This window comes from Mirounga leonina, unplaced genomic scaffold (genome assembly GCF_011800145.1).
Source record: "Mirounga leonina isolate KUSES-001 unplaced genomic scaffold, KU_Mleo_1.0 Mir_173, whole genome shotgun sequence".
In the NCBI taxonomy this organism is placed as follows: Eukaryota; Metazoa; Chordata; class Mammalia; order Carnivora; family Phocidae; genus Mirounga; species Mirounga leonina.
The window spans coordinates 7,700,058-7,720,940 of NW_023270447.1; the positions used below are offsets into that span (position 1 = coordinate 7,700,058).

The following is a 20,883-nucleotide window of genomic DNA, read 5'->3' on the forward strand; positions in this document are numbered from 1 at the left end:
CTGGGTGGCTCAGTTGGTTAAGCGACTGCCTTCAGCTCAGGTCATGATCCTGGAGTCCCGGGATCGAGTCCCGCATCGAGCTCCCCGCTCAGCAGGGAGTCTGCTTCTCCCTCTCCTACTCCCCCCTCTTGTGCTTTCTCTCTCAAATAAATAAATAAAATCTTTTAAAAATAAATAAATAAGAGGGTTTTTTTCTTGATGTATTGACTATATCAAATGTGTTTCCCAGTGTATTATAAATAAAATCTTTTATTCTTGAAATCCCCTAGGAAGAGGTTGAGCAATTCCCTTCAGCAGGAAAAAAAAAGTTTAAAACTAGTTAAATGATTAAAAAACAAATTTAGGGATGCTGGAAAATGACTAAAAACATATAGCAATTCAAGAAATATTTACTCAGAAGAAAAACCCCACTGCAGTCGATGAAAAATGAGTCTGTGACCATTTGAGCCTAGAAGTGTTCCCATCTCATCAGTTTGGTTGGTGAAATCCCACAGGAGTACTGGTTGCAGGTGGTGGATTCATACCAAAATGGCTAGAAGAGCAAGTAGGAATTCAGTGGGAATTTCTCTTGGAAGCAAGAGAGCCAGAGAAGAACTGAGATGATAAACTCTTCAAATATCCTTGGCTGGCAGCTAAGCCAAGATTATGCAAGAGGCCCTAGAGAGCTCAGTGAAAATTGAAAGCCTGACGAGACTGTGAATTTACTCATGTAATCCTCAATTCACACAAAGCAGGGATTATAGAAGGGAAAACTTATGGCTGGAGGTGTCTGAGAATGACCTCTGTTAGAATCATTGACTAATCTCTAAACTATGCAGACACAAGAAGACCACAAGGGAATCAATCCAAAAAACAAGCAAACAAATAAAACAAAACCATACAAAAAACCTACAACTGAGCAGGGACATTAGTAGCTGTATAACACAATGAAAAATATTTTACAATGTGAGTATAGGTGAGATAATTGACTACTAAAACAAACAAACAAACAAACAGCCTCCAGAGACCAAAAGAGAGCCCAGAATAGCCACAGTGTAATATCTACTATGCATAGTTATCAACCAAATTGTTCTTTATGAACTAGGCAAAAATATAGGAAATTGTGAACAATAATCAGGTTTTAAAAATAGCCAATAAAGAAATTGACTTCAAGCAGATTTAGATGTTAGAGTTAGTGACTTTGAAGTAAATATTATATATATATATATATATATATATACTATATATTGGACATATATATTCAAAGAATTAAAGGAATGCATATTCAAACAATCAAATAACTGTTAAATTATTTCTTTCAAATAATTAAAGGAAAATAAGAAAAATCAAAACAATCATACCAATAAGGAATCTCAATAGAAACCTGGAAACTGAAAAATAAAAAAAAATAAAAAAAAACTAATGGAAATTCTAGGACTGAATAGTATAATAGCTGAAATTAAAGTTTCTCTATTCAACAGCAGATTTGAGATGTCAGGAGACAAAAATGTGTAAGCTTGGAGATGAAACCATAGAAATGTTCAAATCTGAACAATAGAGTGGAAAGATTGAAATAATAACAGATATTTGGAAGTATATGGGACAATAGCAAGTATTCCAACACATGCATAATTGGATTTTCAGGAAGAAAGGAAAAATATAAAGGGCAGAAAAATATTTGAAATAATAGTGGCCCCAAACTTTCAAAATTGGTCAAGAAATATTAATTTACACATCCAACAATCTTAATGAATCCCCAATTAGTATAAATACAAAGAGAACCACACCTAGATACACAAGAGTCAAACATCTGAAAGCCAAAAACAGAGAAAAGTCTTGAAAGTATGTATCACATATGTCAAAATGATACCGTCAATGGCTGACTTCTCATTAGAAACAATGGAGATGAAAAGACATTGAAATAACATTCAAGGTGCTAAGGAGGGAAAACTACCAGTTAAGATTCAATATATACTGAAATTATGCTTTATAAATGGATGTAAAGTAAAGGTATTTCCAATTAACAAAAACTGAAAAAATTCAATGTTAACACAAGTGCACTGCAAGAAATATTAAAGGAAGTCCATCAGACTGCACGTGATGTAATGAGCACTGGGTATTATATAAGACTGATGAATCACTGAAGTCTACCTCTGAAACTAATACTATACTATATGTTAATTAATTGAATTTAAGTTAAAAAATAGAAAAAAAAGTCCATCAGACTGAAAAAAAATGTTATCAAATTGTAATTCAAATCCAAAGGAAGGAATGAAGAACACTAGAAATATAAGGTAAATATAAGATAAAGAAAAGATCTGTGTGTGTTTTCTCTTAATTTCTTTAATGACATTTATTGCTTAAGTAAAAAATTATAACAACCTACTGTTGAGTTTGCAACATATAGATGTAATGTGTATGACAAAAATAACACAAGAGAGTGGGATATAGTACAAAATTTCTGAATTTTACCAACAGCAAGTCAGTACAAACTTGAAGTGGTATTGATCAACACTAAAATAATATTGTAAAGAAATTGGTTGTGGTGGTAGTTACATGACTGCAGGCATTTGTCAAAGCTCAACTAACTGTACACTTTAACAAGCTAGATTTTATTGTATATAAATTATCTCAATGAAGCTGACTTTAAAAAAAAGTAAAACAAGCTTTCCCAGAGTTTTCTACAAACCAGGAAGTCTTATTTGAATAAAAATAATCACAAGAACAACTAAAAACTTTCTACAGCCTGGAACAATTTAGAAAGCTGTGAGAGTTAAATAATTTCAGAAGAGAAAAAAAAAAAATGTCTTCTTTCCATACCGAACTGCATACCAAGAAACAGCAAGTTGAAGAAAGCATTTTTGAAAAATAATGGAGAAACTTTGACAATCCAATCTGGGCAAATAAAATATAACTTTAATTTTAATCAAAATATCAGGACATTCTGGGACTTCTATTTCTCACTGAACACACGATTTATGTGAAATCTGATGGCAAAAGATTGTCAAAACGCATTAAGAAGAGTGACAATGTTAATGCTTTGACCTCTGCAATGGCACTAAAGATTTTAATTTGAAACTACAGCTTCCACCTGTAAATCTGAATTTAGCAACAGGACAAATTCAATAATTTAGTGAATGCAATGCTTTTTAAATCAGCATTTCCCCAAAGCAGCACCCATGGTTTTGTTACAAGGAACCACCAAATGGTAAAAATGTCAAGTGCTTTTTCCATGAGTGCATCTTTCTTCAACCCAGTAGGTATTCATAGCACAGATTTTTTTCCAGAGGTATTTTATTGTTTTTCTACTTTTCATCAGGCTTGGGTTGCCATGGCAATAAAGTAGGCTATCTTGCTAGATTTCACCTTTGCTGTCTTGCTTCATATGGTTCTCTCTCCTCAAAGCAAACATGGTGGATGCTGCACACATACAGATGTCTGATTTTGTATTTCCTTCTTGAGTGTGCTTGGCAGCTACTCTCCTGAGACAGCTGAAGCAGCACTTCACAAACTGGCATTCATCTTTCTCTCTAATGGCCACCATCATATGTCTCACTTGCTTTGTGATCTCTCTTTTAAGAAGGACACAGCTCCTTTTGAAAGATTTCTCTTTCCCATTGAAAACATTGGACTTTTAACATTTCAGTTAACTTGGTGGTCAGATCAACTCTAAATGCATGCCCTGTTTAATGTTATCCATCATTAAGGTGTAAAAGAAAAAAAAATCAGAAGAGCATATAGATTTATAATTACAGGTAAACTGATTTACTTGGTGCATGAACACTTTAGCTTTCAGTCTCTTCTTACTCATATGTAGCGATTACCAATTCTTTCAACTGTCCAAATGTAAGACATTATTCCTGACAAAGGATAGATTAGTTTCTTAACTGAACTTGTCTCCTGCCAAAAACAAATGTCTTTTTTTCTTTTCATATTTCCTGCCTATTTGTGATTCCTCAAGTTCCATTCTACTATATTTATTTGCATCTGATAACCAGTGGTGTCCAACAGTATTTGTTCATCAGATTATTTTGGTCTAGAATCCTATTTAAAGGAAATTTGTTAATTCTATTACTTATAGTTCAAAAATTACTTTTATACATAATTTATAATAGAGATTTCTATGCATTTAAGCAAAATTTGCAAGGCAAAAGCTTGACAATATTTTTTAAGATCTCATAATACTATTTTCTGATTATATTTAATTCTATGACTATAGTCAGCATTGTCTAGTTAGTAATTTCTACCCCATTATTGTTATGGGTCCCACACTTTAAATGTTTTTCTGTCTTTAAAAAAGGTAACCATTTTCAAACAGAAAAAAAAATAGTCATTTTTCCCCCATCCAAGCACATATTTTGATATTTTTAGATAATCAATAGTGTATTGTGGGAGCACAGGGTTTTTTTCTGCCTACATGATTTCCTATCTTGCTTTATCTGGTTCCTTTGCAGAATCCCTCTACTCACTTCTATTTGTGAAGCATCTCTCCAGTATGGTACCTATTCCCAACTCTAGGAAGAGTCTTATAACCCAGGTTGGCCAAAAATATCCCCTTGACCCCGGTGACTGTTTCAGGGATGAGCGTATTACCCCTTCAGTACTAGGAAATTCTTAGTGGAGAGATCTCTTTCTGCAAAGAGAATGTGTATATGAACAAGCTAACAGCCATCTTTCTCACATGGAGGGCTTTTCTATAAGACAATGCCCGATAGAGATCAGCTGAGCCTAAAGAGAAAGACATAAAGACAGCTTTATGCATATCTGAAGCCAAAATACACAAGTATTTTAGTTACCTGTCCTAATATAAGCCATTTTTCTAAAGTTAAGCTCAAATATCAGTTCTGCATAGAGGACCTACCTTCCCACAGTAACTAAAGTACCATTTTCTTTAACAACCTATCAGTTACTGTGTCACTGCACACTTTCATAATAAAAAAATAACAATCTGGATTCTCACATTTATGATTTTAATTGTTTATAGTCTCTTTCTCCCACAAGAATATAAGCTCCATTATGGCAGAATCTTTGTGTGCTGTTCATTATAATAGCCCCAGAGCCTAGTACTATGACTGGCTTTCAATAAATAGTTGTAGAATGAATCAATAAGTGAATGAGTGAGTGAATGAATGAAGGCAGTTTGAAGAGAATTTCTGCCATTAGAAACTGAAAGAGTCTGACTAATGCATATTTTATTTTTCCAGGTTATGGAAATGACATAAAACTCTAGTATTAAGAGACACCTGGGTGGCGCAGTCGGTTAAGTGCTCAACTCTTAGTTTCGTCTCCGGTCATGATCTCAGGGTTGTGGAGACAAACCATAAGAGACTTAATCTCAGGAAACAAACTGAGGGTTGCTGCAGTGGAGGGATGGGGTGGCTGGGTGATGGACATTGGGGAGGGTATGTGCTATGGTGAGCGCTGTGAATTGTGTAAGACTGATGAATCACAGACCTGTACCCCTGAAGCAAATAATACATTATATGTTAATAAAAAAAGATTCTCTCACCCTCTCCCTTTGCCCCCCAAATAAATAAATAAACTTTTAAAAAAAATCTAGTATTAGCGATTCTATTTTCTTAACTTTCTTTATAACCATCTTTTTCTTCCATTATCATGACTTCTGTCCTATTTTAGGTTCTCAGATGGGTTTTCAAAATACCCTACAAATAGAATTTTTTGTTCCCTAGTCTAACCCTTGGCTTCAATCTTTACACTGTCACCACAGTGATATTTAGGGGAAAAAAGGTTATGTTAAGTACATTCTCTGAGTGTCAACAGAGATCATCTAGTGTCAGGATGCTTCAGACAAGATGATCTCTCCCTAGCTTCTGCATATCCATGGGCGGAAATAAAGAGGAATCCAAGAGCTCCATGTACTCTAAATAAAACTTTCCCTCCTACAAATTCCATATAATCATTGGCAAGAGTGAACAAGAGACCATGGATATCTGAGAGAGCAAACTCTGAGGACATTATTTGTATACCAGACTTTTCAGTTATGTGAGTCAGTGCATTCTTTTTTATCTTTAACTAGTTTGAGTTAGACTTTTGTCTCCTTTAGCAGAGAGAATCCTTCATGAACACCACCTTACATTTCTTTGTCTATGCCTTTACCTCTGGAAAAATGTCTATACATATTTCAAAATTTAGCTCAACTCCCCTCATTTGTTAAGCTTTCCCTGATTCCCACAAGTAGAATTTTGCCACTTCTGTGCCTACTATAAAGTTACACTGCTAAACTTAGATATCTTGCTATTATTTTAGTGACATAGTGAGCTAAGATTTTCTTTATGCTTCCATTTCCTCACCCTTGAGTCAAGAGAGAAGACTAAAATGATTTTAATCACAAGAATGTTTTCTAACAGAGAGGATAAATGCTGTTTTAACAGTATAAGGCCAACATACTAGTTCATAAGAAATAAAGCCAAAGTCACATTGATTGGTAGAATATAATATTTTCAGGGAAACAAAAGGAGATATTTGGGAAACAATTCCATCCATCCTTGATCAGATATGTCTGATTTTTGATGGACCAGAGTAAAAGTAACTTTGATATTTAATCAAATAACTCATCTTGTCTTTCTTGTCCCCTCTACAGATCTCTCCATCCATGACACTGTAGTTTAGAGCATGCATACACATGTACACACACACACACACATGCACGCACATGCACACACACACATACACACACACCAGTTTCCTGGATAAGCCAGTAGACTGATTTGACATCTGGGAGAATGTGAAAAAACATTGAGGTATTTTTTTTTCTTCAAGAGTTTTTAGGGGTACCTGGCTCACTCAGTAGAGCATGCTACTGTTGATCTCAGCGTTATGAGTTCAAACCCTACATTGGGCAGGGAGTCTACTTAAAAAAACAGGAACAAAAACTTTCAGTATAGGAGAGAGGAGTAAGTATTACAAAAGGAATAGTGTTAAGAAGGTAGTGATAGAATAGGGAAGGTTCAGTTTCTTGAGTCGTCTCCATATCAAGCCCTCTATTATCACCAGGGGTAGGCAGTGATGTTTTGTGCCTTTTGCATTAAGATAAAATAGAGAACCGATCTCAGATATGTGACACCCAATTCCCTCAAATATCCATTCTGTGTAGTTTTTAAACTATCATCCAAATCCCAAATTCCTTTAATGTATAACTACTTAAACCTTTAAAATTATCAGGAGCACATTAATTTCAGAAAAAGGAGTTTGAAGCAATGTTAAATCAATAGTGTTAAGTATATTCACATGGTTATGCAACAGAAATCCAGAACTTTTCATCTTGCAAAACTGAAACTCTATACCCACTGAATGACAATTCCCATTTCCCTCTCCCTCCAGTGCCTGGAAAGCACTATTCTACTTTCTTTCTATCAGTTTGATTACTTTAGATAGCTTGCATTTTAAAATAAAAAACACATGATCTAATTTATATGTGGAATCTAAAATAGTCAAACTCATAGAAGCAGAGAGTAGAATGATGGTTGCCAGGTGCTGGGGAGAAGGGGAAATGGAGAAGTTGGTCAAGCAGTACAAAGGCTCAGTTATGTAAGATGAATAAGTTCTGAAGACCTAATGTACAATAGTATGACTATAATTAACAATACTTTATCATGTACTTGAAATTTGCTAAGAGGATAAATCTTAAACATTCTCACCACACACACACACACAAATGAAAAAGGTAATTATGTGAGATAGTACATATGTTAATTACCTTGATTGTAATGATTATTTCACAACATATACATATATCAAATCATCCAGTTGTATACTTTACTCATATACAATTTTATTTTTAATTGTCAGTTAAGCCTCAATAAAGCTGGGGGAATAAAGGACAGTAGTGGAAGACACAGAGCTCTCTCTCTTTTCACAATGTGAGGACGCAGCTGTCTACAAGCTGGGAAAAGAACCATCACCAGGGAACTGAATACACTGGTGTACTGATCTTGGGCTTTTAGACTCTAGAACTCTGAGAAATACATGTCCGTTATAAATAAATAAATGAATAAATAAATAAATAAATAAATAAATAAATAAATAAATAAATAAACAAATAAACAAACAAACAAATTTAAAACCTGAGCAATGTTAGAAGGAATAGAAGCCCTTTACCCTTGTAAAATCTGTGAGTAGCAGCAACACCACCATCATTGTACAGTAGAGGGCTTCAGGAGTTTCTGTACTTAACTGATTGGCTATAGAGGGATGCAGTGTAGCTAAACTACTAATCAAGGAACAGCTGGAAAAACACTCAGTTCAATGGGTTTTTCAACTCTTTTCCTCTCTATCCACAAAGAATATTTATAGATAGATGGTAAGTTATGAAAAGGAAAAGTCCTAACACCCAGAGACATTGGATTACATCTCCAACTCCCCTAAAGACTATAAGCTCCTCAAGAGAAAGACAAAAAAAATAAAAAGACTGTGTTTATTTATCTGAGACCTATGCATTTAGTACAGAATCATGAAAAAATAAATGAATAAATAACTCTTTGATCCTTTTTATTCCCTAAAATTTATCAAGCAACTTAACATATATTATTATCTCATTTCAATCTACCACAATCCTAAAAGATAGACAGGAATTATAAATAGTAACAAGAGAAAAAACTCCAAAGATGTTTAGCCGTTCCCCTTCTATTCCTCAGGTTAGTGGAGAGCATAGCCAGGACTAGGACTCTAAGCTATAGGTTCCTTGTCATAGCCACCTACTGTGGACTGCCTCTTTCCAAAGTTTCATTTGGCAAGTCAATGAAAGATCTTCCTAACTTTCATTTGCTTTGTATTGATACTTAAAATTTAAAGTATTCTTATTTCTTTTCACTTTCCTAGTGAGTTCATATTTAATGTACAAAAGATTTTATTCATGTATCTGAAGGTAAACCATATCTCCTATGTTCTTCCTGTGCAATATCTAAATCTCTATTCTTATAGTTTCTACTTAAAATAATCTTCATATTCTGCAAAATTAATTTAATAAAATTCTTAAATTTATATTTTACAAACATCATTGCAACATTTATTATCTAATTATATTTCACATTTTATTGCTGTTTATAAATAAAGTAATTTAAATGAATTTATTCTTATTTTAAGAATATTGGTTTGTTTTACCCAACATACCCAAAATTCCTTGTGTACTTTTCTATGAAGACAAACTTTCATTAGGAGGAAGAGTAGTGATTATCTTACTAATCATGACAAAATGCTTGTGGATAGAAAATTCATCTTGACAAAAAAATATATATATATTGATATCCTTTCTTTAAAAAATACATATATTTGAAAATAAACTTAGAAAAACAAATATGAATAGTTTCAGAATAAAAATTAACAGGATTTAGTTGAAAATTAGGGAGTTTCTATAATTAAATAGCTCATCATAAAACATAAATTGATAAGTACAAAAATCAAGAAAAATATAAATGTATTCCAAGATAACAGAGATAGAATTAAGATGATAGGCTTAGCAAATACTTCAACATCCCCACTCATCCACGATTTTATGAAATAAGAGGAAATACTCTAATGAGTTCATATACATGTATGTATTTTCTATACCCATACACAAACACACGTATAATGAGAATAAATCCAAAGTGGACAAGAACAAAATTAAAAGTGCCATGATAGTCCAAATTTGTGAGGAATACCTGAAAGATAGAAAGTAAATAACATCAGATCCAAAAGAAAGCACAACAGGAGAAAAATTTACTCTAGAATAGATGCAAAAGCAGACTGTTGCAAAGGTAAAAACATCTGAGGTTCTAAGGGATGAAATAAAATTAATCAAGCAAACAGACAGAAGAGTTTAAACTAAGCATAATTAATACATTTAGAATATTTAAGAGGATAATTCATCTATTAAAAAAATTCCCTAGAAGTGTTGGCAATTAAAAGTTGATCATTTTAATTGAAAACAATAGTGTAAGTAGCAGGATGGATATGGTTAAAGAGTAAATTACTGGGTTAGAAATCTACTAAGGGATTCTCTCAGAATTCAGAGCTAAATACAAATGAGAGGGAAAATATGAGAGAGAAGTTAAAAGAAATTAAGGATAAATTCAGAGGCTCTAACATCTCTCAAAAATGAGTTCTAGAAAGAAAAAAGAAGCAAGTGAAACAGTAAATAGTAATAAAAAGTTTAATAGAAGTAACAATTCCATTGCCAAAAGAAGAAATAAGTTTTCAGTTGAAAAACCTGTGAGAGTTATGCTAAGCAGAGTAAGTCAGAGCAAGACAAATACCATATGATTTCACTCATGGGGAATTTAAAAAACAAAACAGATGAAGATAGTGGGGAAGAAAAAGAGAGGCAAATCAAGAAACAGACTCTTAACTATATAGAACAAACTGTTAGTTAGCAGAAGGGAGGTGGATGGGGGATGGGTGAAATAGGTGATGGGGATTTAGGAGTGCACCTTTGATGAGCACTGGGTGTTGTATGTAAGTAATGAATACACTGTGTGCTAACTAACTGGAATTTAAATAAAAACTTGAAAAAAAAATTACTACCAAAAGGGTAAAAAAAGAAAAACATGTAAAAACAATCATGAGGGGCGCCTGGGTGGCTCAGTCGTTAAGCGTCTGCCTTCAGCTCAGGTCATGATTCCAGGGTCCTGGGATGGAGCCCCACATCAGGCTCCCTGCTCAGCGGGAAGCCTGCTTCTCCTTTTCCCACTCCCCCTGCTTGTGTTCCCTCTTTCACTGTGTCTCTCTCTGTCAAATAAATAAATAAAATCTTAAAAAAAAAAAAAATCGTGAAATTTGAGAACACCAAATGTTGTTGCCTGAATTGTGCCCCCCCCCACTGAAAAAGTCTATCTTGAAAGCTTACTCCCCAGTACCTCAAAATGTGACTATATTTGGATATAGAGCTTTTAAAGCATTAAGTTATAAAGAGGTCATTAGGGTGGGTCCTGATCCAATAGGTGTCCTTGTAGGAAGAGACATCAAGACTACAAGGCTGTACAGAGGAAAGATCATGTGAGCACACAGCAAGAAGGTCACCATCTGCAAGACCTGTCTGTTTTCTGTTGTTGTTTTGTTTTATTTTTTAGCTTTCCAGGGGATTGTAATGATCTTAACAAGTTTGAAAAGCACCACTCTAAGGAATGTTCCCTTGTCTCAGTTTAGAATCTATTTGCCCACATCTTCACCTGGCTCTTCTCTTTCTTTCCTTCAAGGAAGGCCAAACATCTGATCGAATGTCTTCTGGTCAGATGCCATCTCCTCAGAGAGCCTTTCTGACCATCATATATAAACCACCTCCACCTCACCCCTCCACACACACCTTCACTCACTAAACATTTACTTTACCTTTGTTACCCTTGTAGTACCTTTAACCATCTGATCTAATTTATTACCTTCTCTAATAGACTGTAAACACCAAAGAGAAACAGACTGCTTCTTGCCCATCATTGTATTTTCAGTGACTGGTACACAGTAAAAATTCTAAACCAGCAAAATAATATTAACATGGGACAGAGATAATTTTATAGACACATCAAAAGTACAAAACAAGTGAATGATGAAAACATTTAAATCAGAACAGAAAGAAGATGAGGAAGCAGCATGACTACCATAGTAAAAGCTCTTGACATAGCATCAGAAGATCTGGGTTCAAAAGAAGACTTGGGTTCATATAATGTCCTCAATGATAAATTGGAGATAATAATACCTTCTAAGTATTTTAATGCCCTCTCCTCCCTTGTTACATTACATTGGTGTAGGGAAAATTTCTGGCACTTCAAGAACCATGTAATGCTATTCTTAATGAATTTAAAATAAGAAATTTGTATTAGTCTATTTGGATTGCCATAACAAAATACCAGACTGGGTGGTTTAAACAACAAAAAGTTATCTTGGTTCTGGTGCCTGGAAGTGCAATATCAAGGTGATAGCAGGGTTGGTTTCTGGTAGACCTTACTTCCTGGGTTGCAGAAAGCTGCCTTCTCACTGTGTCTTCACATGGCCTTTCCTCTGTACATGCATATTCCAGGTGTCTCTTCCTCTTGTTAAAGGGACACCAGTCCTACTGGATTAGAGGATCACCTTTATGACCTGACTCAATCTTAATTACATCATTAAAGACCCTATTTACAAATATATTCATATTAAAAGTTAAGGCTTCAACACATGGATGGGGGGACATGACACAATTCAGTCCATAGTTAACGTCTATTAAAAGATAAGTTGAAAGCTTAAAAACTACCTTTAACTATGAAGCTTAAAAAGTGGTCAATAATGTCAGCTTTACATTGACATTCAACAGATGTCTTTATTTTTTATAACAGCTAATTTAATTATTTTATTTTATTTTTTCCACAAGAACACTTTTTACTTGAAGCATACTTCAGAATATATGGTTCTCAAAGATATATACAAAACATTCCATCCAAGAAAAATAGAATTCACATTTTCCTCAAGTACACGCAGAAGAATCCCCTGGGAAAATCACATAAAAAGTGACATAACAAATATTATAAATTTAAGAAGACTGAAATCATACCAAGTATATTTTCCAACCACAATGGTACAAAACTAAAGATCAACAATGAAACAAAGCTGGAAAATCTACAATGTAAATATTAAATATTTAATATGTATATATTAAACAGCACACTACTCCACAAGCAATGGGCCAAATAAGAAATCAAATGGTAAATCAAAATATGTTGTAAAACCAAAGAAAAAGAAAACACAGTATTCAAAACCTAGTGATGCAGCAAAAGCAGATGTTAGAATGAAATTTATGTTATAAATGTCTGTATTAAGAAAAAAAGTTCAAATAAGCAACATTACATCACAAGGAACTAGAAAAAGAAGAAACTAAGCTGAAATTTAGTAGAGGAAAGAAATAACAAAGAACAGTCAGAAATAAATAAAATAGAGACCAAAATAAACAGTAACATAACATTTGAAGTAATTACTAGTTTTTCTAAAAAAAAATAGAATTGGCAATTCTTTAACTACATTAAGAGAAAAAAAAAAAAAGAGAGAGAGAGAAGGCTTAAAACCCAAAATGAGAAGTGGAAGAGAAAACAATACAACAGATAACCATAGAAATATATAGCATGGTAACAGATTACTATAAACCATATATGCTAACAAATCAGATAACTTAGAAAAAAAAAACAAAAAACAAGTAATTCCTAAAAACACACAAGTTACCAAGATTGAATCATGAATTTTGAATCTAAGAAATAGGAAATCTCCTTAGACCAATAACATGAATGGCAGTTGAATTAGGAATCAAAAATCTCCCAGCACAGAAAAGCCTAAGACTACGTGGTTTCATTGGTGAATACTACCTAACATTTTAAAAAGTAATTAATGACAGTATTTATCAAAAGCTTACAGATAATAGGATAGAAGGATCACATTTAAAATGATTCTATGAGCCAGTATTACTTTCATACCAAAACAAGATAAAAACAATATAAGAACCAAAAAGACTAGTTTGTCCAATGTAAGTATTGTTACTTTGGTTTTCTTTTCACATCCATTCGCATGATAAATGTTTCTCCGCCCCCTCATTTTCAATCTGCATGTGTCTTTAGGTCTAAAATGAGACTCTTGTAGGCAGCATATAGATGGGTCTTTTTTTTTTTTTTTTTTTTTTGACTCCCTAGGTCTTTTAATTGGAGTGTTTAGTCCATTTACATTCAGAGTAATTATTGATAGATATGTGTTTATTGCCATTTTATTACTTGTTTTGTTATTGTTTCTAGAAATTATCTTTGATCCTTTCTTGTCTTTGTCACTTTTGGTCTCTCCTTTGCACTCAAAGAGTCAACTTTAATAGTTCTTGGAGGGCTGGTTTAGTTGTCAAGAACTCCTTTAGATTTTGTCTGGGAAACTCTTTCTCTCTCCTTCTATTCTGAATGATAGCTTTATTGGATAGAATATTCTTGGCTGAAGATTTTTGCCATTTATCACTTTGAATATAACATGCCACTCCTTTCTGACTTGCCAAGTTTCTGTAGAGAAATCTCTAGCTAGCCTTATGGGTTTTCCCTTGTACATTAAAGACTTCTTTTGTTTTGCTTTTTTAAAAAAAAATTTTATCACTATATTTTGCAAACTTAATTACAATATGTCTTGGTGTTAACCTGTTTTTGTTGATTTTGATGGGAGCTCTCTGTGCCTCCTGAATCTAGATGTCTGTTTCCTTCCACAGATTAGGGAAGTTTTCAGCTGTTATTTCTTGAAATACATTTTTGGCCCCATTTTCTCTCTTTTCTTCTTCTGGGACCCCTCTAATATGAATGTTATTATGTTTTATGAAGTCACTGAGTTACCTAAGTCTATTTTGTTGCATAATTCTTTCTCTCTTTTGTTCACTTCCTCATTTTCCATTATTTCATCTTTTAGGTTACTAATTCATTCCTCTGCTTCTTCCACGCTGTTATTCATTGCATCTAGCCTATTTCCAATCTTGTTTATTGCATTCTTCATCTCTGATTAATTCTTTTTTTAACTCTTTTAATTCTGTGGTAAAGGTCTCACTGAGATGGCAGTGGAGTAGGAGGACCCTAGGCTCATCCCAACCCACAAACACAACTAGATAACCATCAAATCATTCTAAATACCCCAGAAGTTGACCTGAAGACTGACAGACCAAACAAAGTCCACAACTAAAGGGAGAGAAGAGGTCAAATTGAGAAGATGGGAAGTACGGAGATGTGGTATAGGGGAGAAATGGATCATGAGTGCTCTGGAGGGGAGGGAGACTTGGTGTGGAGTAGGGTGAGAGGGAGAGGAGCACACAGGAGAAAACACAAGAAGAATGTTTCCCAAAGCCATTGGCTTGTAAAATGAGAAGAGCTGAATTTTGTGAGTTCTTGAAACCAGCTGGGCTTAAACATGGAATTTTAAAAGTCAGCAAGCTTGGCTGAGATAGAGCCTGGAGGGCACTGCCCTGCTCCTGGAGAGAAGGCAGGCAAGCAACCTGGAGGCAAAATGCATGGAAACTGCCATCTGAACAATACCTGGGTCACACTGTGGAGATTATTCTTTATTCTAGGAACACATTCCTGATAGGCAGCATTCATGGAGACATCTTTCTGGGAACAAAGGAGCTGGCTGGCACGGTTTCCCCCCCACCCCCACGCCTCAGTATAAACACAGAGCCACTGGCAGGAAGCAGTACAGCACCAACCCCAGCTGCTTAACTTGCTTACACCAAGCACCACGCCCCTGCACTCCAGTGGAAATGCCCTCCTCAGTCACATGTGCCTCAGTCCCAGTGCGGTGGGCCCTTTTCCCAGAAGACCAGCACAAGCCTCTGCCCACACTACATCTCCTGATCAGAGAGTTCAGGGGCTCAGTTCTGGTGGAGGTGGTATCAGGTCTCATTTCACAAACAGGCCTGAGTATACCTAGTTAAAGCTCACCACATTCAGGCCAGGGACCAAACACTGTTCATAGCAGGCAAGGAGAGCCTCTGTAGACAACTGGTCCAAAGGACAGAGCTGCCAAACACAATAGCAGAGCACACACAGCATACACTGGAGACATTCCCTGAAGCACCAGGCCCTGAATGCTACATGACTTCTTCATAAAGCCATTACTTTCAGGAGCAGGAGACATAACTGGCTTTTCTAACACAGAGAAGGCAGAGACTTAAACAAAATGCCAACTTGGAGGAATTTATCCCAATGAAAGAACAAGATAAGGCCATGGCCAAAGATCTAAGTGAAACAGATATAAGTAACATGCCTGATGGAGAATTTAAAGCAACAATCATCAAAATACTCATTGGGTTCGAGAAAAAGAATAGAAAACAGATGTTTTTAAATACCAAATATTTTCTTGTTCACTAATTTTGGCTGTGATGAGTAAAGCAATGTGCTAACCACTTTTGGTTGAAGCCTGGTTAGAAAATTTATGTATGAGACAGAATTTGAAAAACTGAAATGTTTCACAAGCAAAACCAGGTGATAGGAATTAGCAAATGTAAAGCAGGCACTAGTACCTTGATGTAGGAAAACACCCAGAAGAAAAGGGAAGATTTTGGAGTTTAGGAAAAGGCAAGTTTAATACCTTTTTTTGATGAATAAGCAAGGACAACACTGCTGAGTTAGTTTCTTTTTAATACCAATTGAGAAATTATGATAGATTCTTATTCATACATATATCATAGTGAGTGACAATCAAAAAGGCCTTATAAAGAAAGAATCATAAATAATTGTGTTCTCAACTACAAAAATGACAAGCCAGGATCTTGTGTGCAGTCACTAAAAATTTTTTGTATATTACTTTCTACTAAATTGGAACTAAATTATATTGATTTATGTTAACCAATAGATGCATGTAATGTTATTAAGGCAAGATTGTATTGATTACATAAGTTGCATATTGATATCTGCAGACTGAATTTTGCCCACTATAAACAAGAGTATTTGTTTTTATTTTATTTTATTTTATTTGTTTCATTGCTATATCTATAGCACCTAAATTACCAGCTGACATATTTAAGTGCTTAGTAAATATTTGTTCAATGTAATATGTATTTAATTCATGCATGAGTACAACCAGTACTAAGATTTTATTATGTTGTAAAACATCATCTCAAAGGAAATTAGTTGGACATCAAACAGTGGTGGAGTAGGTGATTTGGCCCATGTCAATTAAAAAAAAGAGAGAATGGGTGGAGAGAAGAAAAGACAAATGATAAAATTGAGGGAAAATGCAAAAAAAAATAGGGGCATTGAACCATGAAATGGAAAATTCCTTGTAAAAATTAAAATGGGTGCAAGGTAAGGTGGATGTAGGGATTGGGAAAACAACGCAATGCTGTGATAGATGTCTCCCCAGGAGGGTTCTTGGGGCTTGCTTTAGTTATTAGTTTCCATCTTAATGAAAATTTTGTAAGATTTTCCTCTGCTCTAAAACAAATAGAAAAATAATAGAATTCACATATAGCATTTTCTTGGAGTGTAACGTCCAGAGGGAAATTAGTAAGAAGTGTCACTGAAGAAGTGAAGGGAAAAGCGACGCTTCTTTTGATAAGACTCAACTAAATAAGCCAGTCAATGCAAACCATAGGCATAACTCAAAGCTATTGTGGGTTCAATTCCAGACCACCACAATACAGCAAATATTGCAATAGTGAGTTGAATGAATTCTTTGGTTTCCCAGTACATATAAAAGTTATACTTACATTATACTGTAGTTTAAGTGTGAAATAGCATTATGTCTAAAAGAAAGTATATACCTTAATTAAAAAATACTTCATTGCTAAAAAATGCTAACCATCACCTGAACTTTCAGTGAGTTTTAATCACTGATCACAGACTATCATAACAAATTTGGTAATAATGAAAACATTTGAAATATTACCAGAATTACCCAAATGTGACACAGAGACACAAAGTGAGCATTTCTAATGCTATTAAAAGAATGGCAGTGACAGACTTGCTTGACAGAGTTGCCCCAAACCTTCAGTTTGTAAAATTAAATTTTAAGTTTAATGTTACAGGTACATGTTGCTATTTTATGTTTCATACCTAAGGCAGTAAGCATGTTCGTCTTATGTTAGTATAATAATTATTATCAATAATCAAAATATGCTACACTGAAGATAAATTGCAGACTTACTGAGTGTCTAGCTGATCCCAGATTTCTCCACGATTCATCTTGGACCATGCATTATGCTCCATAATAATGTCACCCTGCTCAGCTGCCTGTTGGATATGGAATATGGAATATTCCATAATGTGGTAATCATGTCTATTTTGTCCCCACTGAGAAACTTGGTCCTAGAAAAGTGATTGACACAAATTATATGTTTAATAACTATGCAAAAAGGAATTGACTGACCATTTGAGAATTCTGCTTAATGGGCATGCTATAGTGACTTTCAATGGCCAAACCAATAATATCTTTTTAGGGGGGTATTTGTAAGTCACAGATAATCAATTGTGTGGTTAAAAGCATAAAAAAAGAGAATATTAGAATATGAAACATGGAATCCATGTCTTTACAGAAGGACAAAAGCATGAGTTGCTATCAGGTTATTAGAATTATTAATGCATCATGAGTGTGTCTGCTCTGGATTCACATGCTTATTCTGTCATTTATACATACTATTTACCTTGAGACTGCTTTACACTGTAATAAAATAGTTCTTGCACTCTTGTTGGCAAGCTAAGTATATGTGATACCATTGTAACTGATTATAGAGGAGTGTTCCTGATAAGACATGGTAAAATATTAGAATTGTTTTTATATAAATAACATGATGGGTTTCTGTTGGTGGACTTTAGATATTGAAAGTTATTATAATTAAATGTTTATTTATAATAAACATAAGGATTGTGCTTTGGGATTGACCAATGGAAGTGTCATTTTCATCTCAAGATACTCCAGTAACTCACCCACCCCATCGCTTGGAGCAGAGGCTTCCTAAATTTCACAATATAATAACCAATATAACAGAAAAGGTCTTGAGTAACTTCAGACTATGCTGTTCTTTCAGACTGACTTTTAATTGTCAGTGACTAACACTTATTAAGTTTATATATACCACATCATATCTTCTTAAATATAATAATAAATTTCAATATGAGAATAACAGCATGTGTTTTTATTAGTTACTGTGTATAATATTAATAATATGCTTATCTCATTTGATTTGCACAAATACTAGAAGGAATTGCCCCATATTAGAGACATAGTATTTTTTTTATTATGTTATGTTAATCACCACACATTACATCATTAGTTTTTGATGTAGTGTTCCATGATTCATTGTTTGCATATAACAACCAGTCCTCCATAGTAATAAATTCTTGGAGAACAAAGTCATACCTTTAGTTAGTCGTGAACTTGGAATTCAGATGCATCTGACTCCAAAGTCTGGTTCTTAATCATTCTTATATACTATCCATCTGAAAGTTTTTAAAAATAATCTAGGGTTTATAAAAAGAAGAGCTCTGTGTTAAATCCCTTTAAAAAGTATTTCCATTTGGGATTTTTCTATCTGGAGGTTTCATAAAGCAGAGATTACTCCTATAATTCAAACCATTTAGATGTGCTGTTTCTTAATGTAATAGATTCAGTTTTACATTTTGCAAAACACTAGGTTTTTAAGAATCTTCTCAAAAAAAGTCCTGAAATCTAGAAATTTGAAAAATATTTTGATAATATACTACTTCCTGAAGATTCACAGTGCATACTAATATATTTTTTTACAATCAAAGATCCTACAGTAAGAACACAATTAATTTTATCTCACAACTTCTAATTTTACCTGAGTGTTTTTTAAAAACATTTATTAAAACTCTTAGGTAATATTTTCTCAGATACACAATAGCAAATTATTTGAGGATAAAAAGGAAAAGGAAGAAAGGCCCAAAGTAATTTCCCACTTAAGATGTAATTGTATAAAACCACATAGTTTTCCCTCCAATTAGATACACTGGACAGAAAAAAAAAAAATAGATGTCCTTTAAAATATTTTTTATTGAAAACATCAAAACATTACAAATAATAAGAAATGAAACACACACACCAAAAAAAAAAAAAAAAAAAAAACCCCACTCAGATTCTACATAAGAGAAATTTCTACTTGCAGGGTCAACTTTAAGTTTCTTTAAAAGAGTACAGCTACCTGTTTTCAAATGACAACGTATGTAACTTTTCTATTAAAGCTTCATGGGATGAATGGTTTATAGATACGAAGTAGTCATTTCTTCCCTTTTAAAATCATATTTTCTCCTCCTTATCTAAAATGACATGGATGTGAGGTGGCCACATGAGTTAAATTACCAAAAGCACTCTATACTATAAGTAGAATAGAGTGTTATTAAACAAATCCATAAGATATTTTCCTCTGCGGTCTTTTGCCAGCTCCATCATCTCTCTCTGTTGCTTCTCCCTTTTTTGCCCTTTCTCAAATCAAATCATTTCTGTGCAAATGCTTGCATCTCGCTAAGGAGGATATGTGATAAGAAACCAGACTTTTTCTATAGACAGGCTGCTTATTGAGTAATTCATCCATCATTTACTCAAACAGAAAATCTATGACTACCATCATTTATTCATTCACATGGGTGTTTTCCCACCTGAAGCAAAGACTCCATTTTAATTTTGTTTTACAGCTGGTGGACATATCTCTACTCTATTACGATCAACAGCCCCACTTTGCACGTATGTTCAAGGGGCAATCTTCCTTCGGAGCCTTCTAAATATTCTTTTGTAACAGAGTGTCATTCATCTTCCATTTTCTCTCATTTACCCAATCCTAGCCATCTTTTTGAAGATGCTGCCTCCTTGGCTGTTGCAGCCCACCTTTATTCTGTTAATTTATATCATACAAGCTAGCACTTAATGGCTCACCTTTTTCTTGTAATACCCCTGAAATAGAGGATAAACACCTTGAACACCAATACTACTTCTAATGTGTATTCTGTTTCCAACACCACAATATCCTAGCCCATAATGGATACCCACTAGAGATTTGCTGAATTGGAATTTGTGCAGTTATTAAGAGGGACAAATAGCTGTGGGAGGAGGGTTACTTTAGTGAGAGGAAAGAGCCAAAGTAAAATGGTAAAGGGCTGCTGCCCGACGCGCGTCCGTTAGTTCCTGTGCACCAGTCCCCGCCGTTCCTCCGCCAGCATGCCGATGTTCGTGGTGAACACCAACGCCCCCAGCGCCTCCGCGCCGGACGGGCTCCTCTCCGAGCTCAGCAGCGGGCGCAGGCCACCGGCAAGCCGGCCCAGTACATCGCGGTGCACGGGGTCCCAGACCAGCTCACGGCCTTCGGCGGCTCAACTGAGGCGTGCGCGCTCCGCAGTCTGCACAGCATCGGCAAGATCGGAGGCGCGCAGAACCGCTCCTACAGCAAGCTGCTGTGCGGCCCGCTGGCCGAGCGCCTGCACGTCAGCC

General features: G+C 34.7%; 1 pseudogene; it reads left to right on the forward strand.

Annotated features, from left to right (window-relative positions):
• Positions 1–20,193: 20,193 nt before the first annotated feature.
• Positions 20,194–20,883, forward strand: part of LOC118020391 — a 1,500-nt pseudogene continuing 810 nt past the window's right edge.